Source organism: Mauremys mutica, chromosome 12 (genome assembly GCF_020497125.1).
Source record: "Mauremys mutica isolate MM-2020 ecotype Southern chromosome 12, ASM2049712v1, whole genome shotgun sequence".
In the NCBI taxonomy this organism is placed as follows: Eukaryota; Metazoa; Chordata; order Testudines; family Geoemydidae; genus Mauremys; species Mauremys mutica.
This window is the reverse complement of record NC_059083.1, coordinates 12,423,408-12,437,328: the sequence shown is the minus strand read 5'-3', so window position 1 is coordinate 12,437,328 and position 13,921 is coordinate 12,423,408.

The following is a 13,921-nucleotide window of genomic DNA, read 5'->3' as shown; positions in this document are numbered from 1 at the left end:
ACCTGCCCTTCTCCTTGGTGCAATTGCGGCTTTGTGGCTTTCTCTGTGTCTCTTAGCTCAGCACAAAGGCGAATGGGGGATGCTGGGGAAACGGGAAGCCTCCAATGCTGAGAATAACAGCCAGGAAGCAGCCACTGGGGCTTATTTATCCTCAAATCTGTGTCCTCATTGGACTCTGCAAACACAAAGGGGGGTGGGCTCTGTGCCAGCCAGGTGGGTCTGGAGCCAAGGGGTTTGGAAACAGAGACTCAGTTGGGTAAACAGCGTGAGAATTCTAGGGATGCAGGTGCCCTGATCCCTGAATTGCAGCCAACTCTGGGGTAGGTCATCTGGGCACTTGGAAGTGAATGGGGAATTCATGTCCAAAGAAAAGAGAAGTGGATTTTAGAGGAAGGGCCAGAATGGAATAACTATAGGGGATGATTGGACAGTTGCCTGGGTTTCTACCCCTCCAATGAGGGAAAGTGCTAGGGGATATGCAGTGAGAAGTGAGAGTTGGTTATTTCAAATGTGAAAAGCAGCATACCCTGCAGCTCAGCACCCCAGCGGGGTATTTCAGACAGCTCCAGCTGCAAGAGGTGGTCCTGGGGGAATTCTGCCCAGAATTCATGTGCCACGCAAAAAGAATTCTGCAGAAAATACATTCTGCTGCAGTTCTGCCTTTCAGCCACCAGGGGCTGCGGTGGCGCCAGAACAGAGAGCAGCCACTCCCGGCCCAGCCCCAGGTGTGGATAGGGAAGAGAAGGGGTTGCCTTCTTCACAAGGCCATGCTGGTAGGGCCAGGTTGGAAGGCACGGGATATGGCGGGGGGGGGGTGGACAGTGAGGGGCACATGAGGCTGCTGGGGGGTCACAGAGTGGGGTTCGTAAGGGCTAGTGGGGGAACAGATTGGGGGTTCTGAATTGGAGTGGGGGTGCAGGGACACATGGGGGCAGAGGGCAGAGAGGGGCCGAGGGGGAGTGAAGGGCAAGCTGAGGACAGGGGCAGGAGGGTGCAGGGACACATGGAGGAAGGGGTGACTGAGTGGAGGTAGAAGAACATACAGGGGGCGGGGGTAGGTCCACATGGGGACAGGGGCAGAGGTGCCTGATTCAATGGGAGAGGCTATGGGTCAGCCAGGGTCTGCCTGGGGGTGGCTCCCTAACAATCCCTCCCTGCCCCAAACCTGTTCTGGACTTCTCCCACCCACACCCAGCAACCCTCCACGTTCACACCCAGGCTTCTTCCCAGCAATTACTTCCCTCTCCCTCTGACCTCCGTGACCCCGACTCCCCCAAGCCTTTGCACTGGTTCTGAGGGGCTGAGAAATACATCTCTGTATTGTAGTGTAAATGAATTATTACTCCGAGTTGTGTATTAGTATGCCTAGGAAGAAATATATTTATCAGAAAACACTTCCTGAATCTTTTTAGTTGTCTGTATTGCTACAGACATACTTGGTGTCAGGTATTTTGAAAGAAATTACCAAAATAGTTGAAACAGGTGTGATTATATTGTGTTATTTTGCCAAGTAAAATATGCAGGCTTTTGCAGAATTTTAAAATATTTTGCACTGACTTATTAGTTTTCTGGTGCACAATTTTTAATTTTTGGTGCAGAATTCCCCAAGAGTAAAGGGGAGAGCGCCCCCTAGTGAGCCCCCCAATCACTGCAGCACAGCGCCCGCAACACCATGCTAGGGAATTGGGGTTAGCACTGACTTGGAGGGGAGATCACCTCCTTCTGAGCCCTGCTCCCTACCACCTAGTGCCTCCTAGGACCAGGCTGGGACATCTGGGTCTGCATTGACTGCAAAGGGAGAGGACCCCCTATTGAGTGTCCCCATTCCTTCTGAACAGCGCCCCCTAGTGCCCTGCTGGGACATGGAGAACAGCACCGACTTCTCTGGGGACAGCGCCCCTCTGCGTAGCATTTGCAGACTTTTGAGGTTTCCTTTTGAAATCCTGCCCATGCTGGAACCTTCTTACCTTGTGAGAACCGCTCCAGGTGAGATCCTGGTTCTGACAACATGTGATTGGATTGTGATCATTATTGACAGCTCTGGAAATGTTCATTCCTCTTGGGGGATGGGTCTGAAATTGCCCTAAGGTTCCTCGGTTCCTTCTCATAGTCACACGGCAATAGGGTTTTGTTATTTCTAGTTGCCATGGTTGGTCACAGATGACCTAAGTTGCATGAGTCACAAAGAACGTTGAGCACACATTACTTAGTCTTGGCAAAACTCAGTGTTTATTTCTTTGTCAGTTTGAGTGATATTTTTCATGTTCATTTTAAACCCTTTCTTCAACTTTTATTCATTTAAACTTTAGGGAAAGATGGGGACGGGTCAGACAGTTATTTAATGTCAGTTTAGATCGAAAAAGACTAAGTGAACATTTTATAAACTGTTACAACCCAAATTGCTAACATCACATCTCAAAAGATACAAAGTAAATAGCTTTGAACAAGCAGGATTTTCCTTACTTTGCCCATCTGTATATTTCAATTATTACCGATGGAAATATTTTTGGTCACTTTGTGCATGCTTAGTGAAATCAACGTTTAGCAACTTTTATCGACATATTTGAACCCTTCCAAGCCTAATATCACTGCAGTACCTTGAGGATAGATATCTGGGGTGACAACTGGGAAAGGGAACTTCTGATGAGGGGAATTGGCAGTCCTGTGGGATGGGGGGAGCCCAGAGCTGGGATAGCAGGGACATGGAGGGGAGCGGGATAAGATTGAGGGGAATTGGCAGAGCTGTGGGGAATGGAGGGAACTGAGGGCTGTGAGGGGATAGCAGGGGGCTGCGGGTTTGGAGTGAGTAGATATTGGATGAGTTGTTTCCTTGGGCTAATTTATTTTATCCCCATCCCTTTTCCTGAGAAAAGGTTAAAAAAATATGGGGCATTTTTATTCTTGAGAAGTGAAGACTGAGGGGGACCCCGATAACAGTCTTCCAATATGGTCAAGAGGACGGTGACCAATTGTTCTCCATGTCCACTGAAGGTAGGACAAGGAGTAATGGGCTTAATCTGCAGCAAGGGTGTTTAGGTTTCCAACTCTAGGAGTAGTTAAGCTCTGGAATAGGTTTCCAAAGGCGGCCTGGAGTCCCTATCTTTGGAAGTTTTTAAAATTAAGTTGAACAAACACCTGTCAGGAGTGGTTTAGGTTCAGTTGGTCCTGCCACCGTGCAGGGGCCTCCACTTGATGACTTCTCAAGGTCCCTTCCAGCCCCACATTTTTATAAGTCTATGATTAACCCATTCTGGACCAGAGCCATTTTTAACACCAATAAAGACCCAGATAATCAGTTCTGAAAGTGTACAAGGAACCAAAAGGATCCACATAAGACAACCAACTTAGACTAACACTATGCCACAGGAAACTAACTGAGAACAACGCTATGCTACAGAAAACCTCTTCTAAACACCTTCAATTGCTGGTGCCGGACAATAAATAGCTCTACTGATAAAAACGCCATGGATACTCGGTTCCAAAGAGCCTCCAGTGACTAAAATGATCGACATAATACACCTTTCTGAGAACAACTCTGTACTACAAAAAACCTTGGCAGAACCCACCTTCAATAAAGTGCTCCGCTCCGTAAATCGCCTTATTAATAAAACCACCCAGAACGCCCCGTTCTGAAGGTTTAGTCATAAAGCGGCTTAGAGCTGGAAATGGGCACTTCCGGGTGGGATTGGAAGTGATTTTCCGTAGGATAGTGTCATTCTTAGTGTGTTATGTGTATCATTTTTTCCCTCTGTACCGCTTCAGAACAGAGTGCCCTTGGCGATTTTATCAAGAAAGCTGTTTATTGACAGGGGCAGGCAATTGACGGTACATTCAGAAGCAGTTTTCTATGGCATAGCATCATTCTCAATTTGTTGTATTTTCTGTATCATTTTGGTCCGGTGTCTCTTTGGAACCGAGCGTTCTGTGCCGTTCTATCAACAAAGATGCTTATTGCCCAGAATGGGAACTTGAAGTTAGATTTCCTGTGGCATAGGAAGTCATCAAGTGCAGGCCTCTGCTCGGTGGCAGGATCAACTGAACCTAAACCATTCCTGACAGATGTTTGTCCAACTTATTTTTAAAAACTTCCAAAGATAGGGACTCCAGGCCGCCTTTGGAAACCTATTCCAGAGCTTAACTACTCCTAGAGTTGGAAAGTTTTTCCTATTATCTAACCTAAACACCCTTGCTGCAGATTAAGCCCATTACTCCTTGTCCTACCTTCAGTGGACATGGGGAACAATTGGTCACTGTCCTCTTGACCATATTGGAAGACTGTTATCGGGTTCCCCCTCAGTCTTCACGTCTCAAGAATAAAAATGCCCCATTTTTTTTAACCTTTTCTCAGGAAAAGGGATGGGGATGAAATAAATTCACCCAAGGAAACAACTCACCCAATATCTACTCACTCCAAACCCGCAGCCCCCTGCTATCCCCTCACAGCTCTCAGTTCCCTCCATTCCCCACAGCTCTGCCAATTCCCCTCAATCTTGTTCCCCTCTTTTTCGATCTAAACTGACATTTAGATCTGACCCGTCCCCACCTTTCCCTAAAGTTTAAATAAATAAAAGTTAAAGAAAGGGTTTAAAATGAACATGAAAAATATCACTCAAACTGATAAAGAAAGAAACACTGAGTTTTGCCAAGACTAAGTAACATGCACTCAATGTTCTTTGTGACTCACGCAACTTAGGTCAACTGTGACCAACCGTGGCAACTAGAAATAACAAAACCCTATTGCCGCGTGACTATGAGAAGGAACCGAGGAACCTTAGGGCAATTTCAGACCCATTCCTCAAGAGGAACGAACATTTCCAGAGCTGTCAATAATGATCATAATCCAACCACATGTTGTCAGAACCAGGATCTCACCTGGAGCGGTTCTCACAAGCTAAGAAGGTTGCAGCATGGGCAGGATTTCAAAAGGAAACCTCCAAAAGTCTGCAGATGCTACGTGGAGGGGCGCTGTCCCCAGAGAAGTCGGTGCTGTTCTCCATGCCCCAGCAGGGCACTAGGGGGCGCTGTTCAAATGGAATGGGGACACTCAATAGGGGGTCCTCTCTCTTTGCAGTCAATGCAGACCCAGATGTCCCAGCCTGGTCCTAGGAGGCACTAGGTGGTAGGGAGCAGGGCTCGGTAGGAGGTGATCTCCCCTTGAAGTCAGTGCTAACGCCAATACCCTAGCATGGTGTTGGAGGCGCTGTGCTGCAGTGAGTGGGGGGCTCACTAGGGGGCGCTCTCCCCTTTACTCTTGGGGAATGCTGCACCAAAAAATAAAAATTCTGCACCAAAAAACTAACAATTCAGTGCAAAATATTTTAAAATTCTGCAAAATCTTGCATATTTTACTTGGCAAAATAACACAATATAATCACACCTGTTTCAACTGTTTTGGTAATTTCTTTCAAAATACCTGACACCAAGTATGTCTGTAGCAATATAGACAACTAAAAAGATTCAGGAAGTGTTTTCTGATAAATCTATTTCTTCCTAGGCATACTAATACACAACTCGGAGTAATAATTCATTTACACTACAATACAGAGATGTATTTCTCAGCCCCCTCAGAACCAGTGCATAGGCTTGGGGGAGTCGGGGTCACGGAGGTCAGAGGGAGAGGGAAGTAATTGCTGGGAAGGAGCCTGGGTGTGAACATGGAGGGTTGCTGGGTGTGGGTGGGAGAAGTCTAGAACAGGTTTGGGGTGGGGAGGGATTCTGCACCTTGGCTCCAGACCCACCTGGCTGGCACAGATCCCACCCCCCTTTGTGTTTGCAGTGTCCAATGAGGACACAGATTTGAGGATAAATAAGCCCCAGTGGCTGCTCCCTGGCTGATATTCTCAGCACTGGAGGCTTCCCGTTTCCCCAGCATCCCCCATTCACCATTGTGCTGAGCTGTGAGACACAGAGAAAGCCACAAAGCCGCAATTGCACCAAGGAGAAAGGCAGGTGAGTCTGTGCCACTGGCGAGCTAGGGACAGAGGGGCAAAGGGAGGGAATGAGGTAGAAAAGCAGCTGGAATTGGGATCACTCTAGGTAATTACCCATCTACTACCCTTTCCTCAGACCCCATTCTCAGACCTGAGAATAGAACCCAGGAGTCCAGACTCCCAGCCCACCCCCACTCCCCGCTCTAACCCATTAGAGCCCACTGCCCTCCCCGAGCTAGCGTCATGGTTGATGCCAATCTGGAAGTTGAGCAGGGAGCCAGAGAATGCGTGGTACACACCAAGGGGCTCTATTTGCTAACTGGGATCTAGTCTGAAGTACGGAGCTCCCTTCTGATGGCTGTAATTAGGTGGCTGGGACTGGATGGGACCCAGAGCCCCCTAGAGGGGAATGACCCCATATCCTCTTCCCGATAACTCCCTCTGGGGCAGTTTCCCTTTCAGCTGCCACGATGCTGGGACTCCTCCCCACGCTCCCCTGCCTGCTCCTCCTCTCCCTGACGGGCCCCAGCTCTGGCTCCGATGACGACGGCACCGGGGTGCTCACCACCAGCGGCCCCATCCGGGGCAAGCACCTCCAGGTCGGCTCTGGCACAGTGACGGCCTTCCTGGGCATCCCCTACGCCGAGCCCCCCGTGGGGGCCTTGCGCTTCCAGAAACCACTTCCCCACCAGCCCTGGAGCCAAGTCCTGGAGACCACCAGCTTCGGCAACACCTGCCACCAGCCTCCACTCCCTGGTTACCCTCAGGCTGATGTCTGGACACCCAAAATGCCACAGTCTGAGGACTGCCTCTTCCTCAACATCTGGGTGCCTGGGCTTGGATTTCACTTGAAGAGGCCCAGGAGAGAGGCCAGAGGCTGGGCCAGCTGCTGGCCTGCCCCGATGGTAACAGCACAGCCCTGGTGGGCTGCCTGCAGGGGAAGGAACCCGGTGAGTTCTCCAAACACGAGTTCTCCATCTTGAACCACAAGAAGCAACTGAGGCTGCCCTTTGTGCCGACACCAGATGGAGATTTCCTCCCTGATACACCACCAAGACTCCTGCAGGCTGAGCACGGCCAGCGGATACCTGTCGGGGTTGGTTTCAACACCAACGAAGGCTCCTACATATTATACTTTGCTGCCTCTAGCCTCAACCTGGAAAACACCAGCTCCATCGGCTGGGAGGAGCTGCTGCAGGTGGTGAGGCTGATAGTGCCAGGGGTGCCAGACGAGGCCATCCAAGCTATGGCACAGTGGTACATCCAGGAGGGGGAGGAGCAGGGAGAGGCACGGTACCGATGGGCCATGGAACAGATCGCTGGTGACTATGTCGTTGTGTGCCCGATACTGGAGGTGGCAAGGCAAGAGGCAGAGGCTGGAAATCCTGTGTACACCTACCACTTCGCCCACCGTAGCAGCGGCTTGTCTATACCTGAATGGATGGGGGTGCCATCGGGCTCTGAGATTCCCTACGAGTTTGGGACTCTGGCATCCGTGGTAGGATCCAATCACACAGAGGCGGAGGTAGCGCTCAGCCACAGGGTGATGTATTACATTGCGCTGTACGCCTGGAGCGGGTAAGGGAATCTCCTACAATCCTCTTGTCTCCCTGATCCAGACCATAAGAGCAGCTGTAACTCTTTGGCCAGGTGTCCGCCACATCCAGGAACCCCCGGCTCAAAGACATGGCAAAGAAGGGGTCTCTGAAAAACAGATAATCTATTTGGGTGAACCCCCTGACCCAGAGCTGAACTTACTTCAGGGAGGTAAAATCTCAGCCCCCTGGTTCCAGGTTAGGGATAATTCCCTTCTTCCCACATCAGGATGTCACTGGCCCTGCGAACACACCCAAGGAAACAAGGTTTTCAGCTAGTGGTGAATGATCTCAAAGCTCTGCCTGCCCTTTCCCAGCCCTGCCACACAAACTCAGGGGAGGTTTATGCTACAAACACTATACAGTCATGGCTACATCAGCTCATCATGTCGATATAGCCTGCAGTAGCAAACGGGGTTGCTCCAGTAGTTGGGAAGAATCATCTTCCCAAAAAACAGGAGCTACAGTGACAAAAGTATCTTTCCATCGACATAATACAGCTACCCTACGGGCTAGGTCAGCATAGCTGTGACAGTCAGGGGGGTGGTTTTTTCACATCTCTGATTAAGAAAACTGTGCCAATATAATTGTTACGCATACAGTAGAGCATAGATAAAAAGACATGCTCCCTTGCAACAAAAATAAGCAAGCAAACCCCCCAAAAAACCCTCTTCAATATTCCCCATTCTGGTCCTAATCATCCAGCATGGGCTAATTTCTTCCCAGATTAGGGAAGGGAAGGCAGCTGTGAAAAAACAAAAACATAATATACCACAAATGGAAGAAAGGAGACATTTATAGTAATGAGTATAAATCAGACATTAGGAATTGTAGAAAATTGATAAGGGAAGCAAAGAAGCATATGGAGAACTCTATAGCCAGCAGCATTTAGGACAATAAGGAGTTCTCTGACGATATTAGGAACAAAAAGAATCCTCACAATAGAATTGGTCCATTACTAAATGGAAATGGTAATGCAGAAAAGGCAGAAGCATTCAATAAATAAATCTGGGAAAAAACAAATGATGCACAAATAATGTAGTCTCATTCCATGGTAATGATAACACTCTTTCCATTCCACTAGTATCTCTGGAAGCTTTTAAAGAGAAGCTACTAAAGTTAGACATTTTTAAATCAACAGGTCCAGATAATTTATATCCAAATGTTTTGAAAGAGCTGGCTGAGGTACTCACTGACCTCTTAACACTGATTTTCAGTATATCATGGCGCACTGGGGAAGATCAGAATATTGGAAGAAAGCTAATGTCATGCCAATTTATAAGAAAGTTAAATGGGATCACCTGGGTAATTATAGGGTGTTGATAAATTGGAAAGGGTCCAGAGATAGGGTGACCAGATGTCAAAACTGAAGTATCGGGATGTGGGTGGAGAGTGGAGGGGAGAGAGAGACTGTGCACGGGAGCCTTTGCTTGTTTGTCCAGTGTCCCGACCTAACATCAATCGGGACGCGGGACAAACAAGCAAATATCGGGACATCTGGTCACCCTATTCAGAGAAGAGCCACAAGAATGTCTAAGGGGTTAGAAACCTTGCCGTATAGCGATAAACTTAAGGATCTCAATCTATGTAGCTTAGCTAAGAGAAGTTTAAGGGGCCTATAAATACCTACTTGAGGACCAAATCTTTAATAACTGGTCTTCAGTCTAGCAGAGAAAGGTCTGACATGATCTAAAGGTGGGGAGCCAAAGCAAGATAAATTCAGACTTCAAATAAGGTATAAATGTTTGACCGTTAGAGTAATTAATGATTGGAACAATTTTCTAAGGGTCATGGCAGATTCTCCATCACTGATGATTTTAAAATTAAGTTTGGCTCTTTTTATATAAGATCTACTCTAGGAACTGTTAAGGGGAACAACTGTGGCCTGTATTATACGGCAGGTTATACTAGATGATCACAATGGTCTCTTCTGGTCCTGGACTCTAGGGAGGGCCACTCTCTCGCCCCTCCCCCATGTGTTCGGACACATACCCTGTTCACATCCCCGCAGTCCCACAACCAATGGGACACAGACATGGGGAAATCCCTGACTGTGCAGCTTTGGGCACTGCATGGAGCACCTGGGAGGTCTGCAAATTACAGCTACCAGCTGCTTGCCTCCAACATCATTCCTACAGGCAACATCCCTGCTAGTTGCCCGTCTTCATGTTCAGGGAGGCCACCTTAACTGAGGGCTAGTCTACACTTACCTGCCCGGTCGACGCGGTGAGTTCGACTTCTCGGAGTTCGAACTATCGCGTCTAATCTGGATGCGATAGTTCGAACTCCGGAAGCGCTCCCGTCGACTCCGGTACTCCAACACTGCAAACGGCGGTGGCGGAGTCGACCTTGGAGCCGCGGAGTTCGGTTCCGCGGCGTCTGGATGGGTGAGTACTTCGAAATTGGGTACTTCGTAGCTGAATTTGCGTACCCTAGTTCGACCCCCGTTCTTAGTGTAGACCAGGCCTGAGGGTAGTCATTGGCTTCTGTCCCTTTGGAAACCAGGGGGAAAGGTAGCCATCTTCCTTGAGGGCAGCCTGTGGCTTCTGCCTCCTTAAGAACAATGGCGAGTGGTGGCCATCTTTCCTAGGAACAACCTGGCTGCCATGTACAAGGGCCGTAGGCAAATGGCAGCTGACTCAGGGCAGCTGGTGGCTTCAATCTCCTTGATCACAGAGAGATATGGTGGTCATTTTTTGTAAGGGCAGCATCCTAGTTGAAAGGACAAGTGAGAGATGCCATCTTAAGTAAGAGCAAAACTTGACACTCCCTCCCAGTTCAGATCCTCCTATCTATGCCGTCGCATTCCCTATCCATGCCCCCCCCCCCCGCATGTTGCTCTGCTCCCCACACTGGCCTTTTCTGTCTGTGAGCACTAAGGATGCCCATCTTCTCTGAGGGAAGCCTGGCTTCAGTCCCATTACAAACAATGGAAAACAGTGACCATCTTCCCTAGGGGAAATCTCATTTTACAAAGAGTCTCAGCCCAATGGCAGCCATTATTACTCAGGGCGGCCTGTGGCTTCAATCTCATGGAGAACAATGGAATAAAGTGGCCATGTTTATAAAGGGCAACCTGTAGCATCACCCCATGTGAAAAGACCGGGAGGCACCACCCTTCTTAACTGAGGGCAGCCTCTGGCTTCACTCTCATTTGCAACAACATGGGATGGCAGCCATTTTGGAAAGAGGCCAAACTTTTCAAGTTGGCTCATAATCACCCCTGCATCCGGGATGTTAGACGCCAGGTGGGGCACATTCCTGTCCCCACCAAGCCACAGTACTAACCTCAGTGGGGCATGTTCATTTTCCATGCAGCAAACCCATGGTGGGGGAGGGCAGCGAGAAGCAGTGGCCCGCCTACGACCCCGCAAAGCAGAACTTTGAGCGCATCGCCCTGAAGCCGCCCAAACCTGAGACGGCATCATCCGCCTCGCGCTGTGAATTCTTGGCATCACTGCTGTCAGAGAAACCAAAGGCCCCAGGTGAGCATCAGCGGGATGAGAGGATGACAGCCCTAGAGGGGAAAGGCCCTGTCTCTCCCCACCCTTCTCAGCCACCCTTGGGCTGGATTCGAGAAGGCTCCCCTCTAGAAGCAAAAGATCCAGGCTCACATTCCCATTTCCATGGGCTCTTCTGGTCTCCTAGAGATGCTCCACTCTCCTGTCTGAGGTATAACTTGCATATCCTGGCAACTCCAGATCCCATCGGCTGTGGGGCAGCCTCAGGTTCTACCCCATCTTCTGTTGCTCAGCCCCTCTGGGTCGGAGGATGACACCCATGTTTCCTCTCCAAGGTCTCCCCGTGTAGCTCCCATTTCAGGGGAGGAGGCATGAGCTCAGACAGAGGGATTCCCGGTAGGGTGAGTGGGGATTGAGAGAAGGATCAAGGACACTGTGGGCTGAGGGTAAGTGGCCTGTAATGACACAGAAGAGAAAGGCGGCAATGAAAGAATGACATGCAGCTGGCTCTGGGGAGGGATGCAGCTGCTGTTTAACTGTGTAAGATGGGGATTCAAGGAGAATCCAATAGCCACTGGGAATCCTGTATGCCAGGGGCCATCTTATGGGAGGCAGAACAGACCCTTGCATGTTGGACTCTGGGGTAACGGATGCTGGGAAACACGGGAACTCCAGCAGAACAGCGTCCCCTACTGGTAGAATACAGCACTGGGGGGGCACTAAATGTGGGGGGACGTCCTTCGCCTGACCCCCCCTCCATGCCGTTCTTTGCAGAAAAGTGCCCCCTACTGCACAGAGATTACCACTGATCATAAGGGGTGAGCATCCCATACTGAGCCTGTGCAGCACCTGGTTTTCCCTGCAGGTCTCCTCTCCTTTTTACAAGTAGACCACCCCCCGCATAGTCTGAACTCATCCCGGCTGCTGTTAACCCCACTCATTGTGTGTCCCACAGGAGCTGACGTGCCCAGCGTGGGGGGCCGTGAATGAAGAGCTGAGCAATTACAATCCCCTGAAGGGGGGGAACCCTCCCTGCAGACAAGAGCCTCCAGTTCCTGTTAGTGCCTGCAATTCATTAACGAGGATCCTGCTAATGAACCAGCTGGGAATCCATGGATTGACCCTCCCTCAGCAATTCCTCCATCCCCAGTGCATTAAAGCATATTAAGTCTGGAGACAGAACCCTGGTGTGTGAGGTTGACCAGCTGCTCCTGAGCAGGAGACAGAGAGAGTGTTGGCGCGATGGGAGTTGTGTTGAGTTAATGGGGAACAAAGATTACGTAGCGGGTAAAGTCTGCTCTGGTGTTTGAAGAGGCAAATGACAAAATTCAGAGGTCACACTCTGCACCCAAAGATATGGAACCCAGGAGTCATGACTCCAGCCTCCCCGGTCTAACCAACTAGACCCCAATCCCCTCCAAGTTCTGAGATAGAACCCGACATCTTGACTTCCAGCTCACACGTCTCTAACCTTTAGACCCCTTCTCGTCCCCAGACAGTGGATAACACCCAGGAGTCCTAACTCCCAGCCCCCCTCTTCTCTAACCGCTAGAGACCACTCCCCTCCCAGTCCTTGGGAGAGAACCCAGGAATCCTGACCCCCCACCCTCTGTACTCTAACCCACTAGCTCCAAGCCCCTCCTTGATGGTGCTCAGTGGACTGTGAGGAAGAACCGTACACACCAGGGAGTCTAAGGAAATAGGTGGTTTATTGATGATATTTGTGGGCCATTATACAATACAAGCCACAGAGACAGATCTTTTCTCAGCCTGCTGGCAGGGTCTGGGGAGGAGGCTAAGTGGGGATAGGGATAGGGAGAGTGCCCCACATGCACACAGCACTCTCTCCCCATGACCCCCAGCTCTGCACAGATCCCCTCTGAGGGGCAGGGACTCTGTGGTCCAATCAGCCCTCAGCCTCCCTGCTCAGGGGCTGGTGGGGTTTGGGACAGGGGCCCTGGTCCACCTCGGGGTTCGGCTGAGCCTCCACAACTCAGTGCACACTGATGGAAATGACAAAATCTGGAACCAGAGCCCTTGAGAGCATCACGGCCCCATGTCCCTTTCCCCCTCCCCTGAACCAGCTGGTTCCCGCCCCTCCTCACTTCAGATCCAGCATCCCCTAGAGGGGAAAGGCCCATGTTCAACCACCTAATCGTTGTCCCAGTAACCAGGGCTGGTGGCACAGACCCCTAGAGCACATGAGATTGGCACAACTCTTGCAGAACGGCCATCCCCTGGAAGGGCAAGCCCCCCAGATCCTGACTGCCAGCATGCCTTTCATAGGCCTGGTCTACACTACGCGATTTAACGCCACACCCGTCCACACTAAGAGGCCCTTTATATCGATATGAAGGGCTCTTTAAACCGGTTTCTTTACTCCTCCCTAACGAGAGGAGTAGCGCTAATACCGGTATTACCATATTGGATTAGGCCGCAAATCGATGGTATTGGACTCTGGGCGGTATCCCACAGTGCACCACTGTGACCGCTCTGGACAGCAGTCTGAACTCGGATGCAGTGGCCAGGTAGACAGGAAAAGCCCCGCGAACTTTTGAATATCATTTCCTGTTTGCCCAGCGTGGAGCTCTGATCAGCATGGGTGGTGATGCAGTCCGAAATCCAAATCCAAAAAGAGCTCCAGCATGGACCGTACGGATGTGATCGCTGTATGGGCAGGCAAATCTGTTCTATCAGAGCTCCGTTACAGAAGACGAAATTCCAAAGCATTTTAAAAAAATCTCCAGACAGAGGCCCCAGCAGGGACTCAGCACACTGCTGCGTGACAAGCGTAACGGAAAGCCAAAGAATCAAATGGACGCTCATGGAGGGAGGGAGGGGGGACTGAGGACTCAAGCTGTCCCACAGTTCCTGCAGTCTCCGAAAAGCATTTGCATTCTTGGCTGAGCTCCCAATGGCTGTAGTGTCAAACACA